Raw genomic sequence first — 1,552 nt, 5'->3', positions numbered from 1 at the left:
ACAGCAGCGGGGGTGAGAAGCAGAGCAGTGAGGGGGTGACAGCAGCGGGGGTGAGAGGGCAGAGCAGTAAGGGGGTGACAGCAGCGGGGGTGAGAGGATGAGCAGTGAGGGAGGTGACAGCAGTGGGGGTGAGAAGCAGAGCATTGAGGGGGGTGACAGCAGCGGGGGTGAGAGGCAGAGCAGTGAGGGGGGTGACAGCAGCGGGGGTGAGAGGCAGAGCAGTGAGGGGGGGTGACAGCAGTGGGGGTGAGAGTCAGAGCAGCGAGGGGGGTGACAACAGTGGGGGTGAGCGAGGGGGGGTGACAGCAGCGGGGGTGAGAGGCAGAGCACTGAGGGGGGTGACAGCAGAGTGGGTGAGAGGCAGAGCAGTGAGGGGGGTGACAGCAGCGGGGGTGAGAGGCAGAGCAGTGAGGGGGGTGACAGCAGCGGGGGTGAGAGGCAGAGCAGCGAGGGGGGTGACAGCAGTGGGGGTGAGAGGCAGAGCAGCGAGGGGGGTGACAGCAGCGGGGGTGAGAGGCAGAGCAGTGAGGGGGTAACAGCAGAGGGGGTGAGAGACAGAGCAGTGAGGGGGTGACAGCAGCGGGGGGTGAGAGGCAGAGCAGTGAGGAGGTGACAGCAGCGGGGGTGAGAGGCAGAGCAGTGAGGGGGGTGACAGCAGCGGGGGTGAGAGGCAGAGCAGTGAGGGGGTGACAGCAGTGGGGGTAAGAGGCAGAGCAGTGAGGGGGTGACAGCAGTGGGGGTGAGAGGCAGAGCAGTGAGGGGGGTGACAGCAGCGGGTGTGAGAGGCAGAGCAGTGAGGGGGGTGACAGCAGCGGGGGTGAGAGGCAGAGCAGTGAGGGGGTGACAGCAGTGGGGGTGAGAGGCAGAGCAGTGAGGGGGGCGTGACAGCAGCGGGGGTGAGAGGCAGAGCAGTGAGGGGAGTGACAGCAGTGGGGGTGAGAGGCAGAGCAGTGAGGGGGTGACAGCAGTGGGGGTGAGAGGCAGAACAGCGAGGGGGGTGACATCAGCGGGGGTGAGAGGCAGAGCAGCGAGGGGGGTGACAGCAGTGGGGGTGAGAGCAGAGCAGCGAGTGGGGGTGACAGCAGCGGAGGTGAGAGGCAGAGCAGCGAGGGGGGGTGACAGCAGCGGGGGTGAGAGGCAGAGCAGTGAGGGGGGTGACAGCAGTGGGGGTGAGAGGCAGAGCAGTGAGGGGGGTGACAACAGTGGGGGTGAGAGGCAGAGCAGTGAGGTGGGTGACAGCAGCGGGGGTGAGAGGCAGAGCAGTGAGGGGGGTGACAGCAGTGGGGGTGAAAGGCAGAGCAGCGAGGGGGGTGACAGCAGCGGGGGTGAGAGGCAGAGCAGCGAGGGGGGTGACAGCAGCGGGGGTGAGAGGCAGAGCAGTGAGGGGGTGACAGCAGGGGGGGTGAGAGACAGAGCATTGAGGGGGGTGACAGCAGCGGGGGTGAGAGGCAGAGCAGTGAGGGGGGTGACAGCTGCGGGGGTGAGAGGCAGAGCAGTGAGGGGGGTGACAGCAGCGGGGGTGAGAGGCAGAGCAGTGAGGGGGGTGACAGCT

Source organism: Taudactylus pleione, unplaced genomic scaffold (genome assembly GCF_031769625.1).
Source record: "Taudactylus pleione unplaced genomic scaffold, aTauple2 ptg001293l, whole genome shotgun sequence".
NCBI lineage: Eukaryota > Metazoa > Chordata > Amphibia > Anura > Myobatrachidae > Taudactylus > Taudactylus pleione.
The sequence above is the reverse complement of the archived record's forward strand: the minus strand, read 5'-3'. Positions refer to the sequence as shown.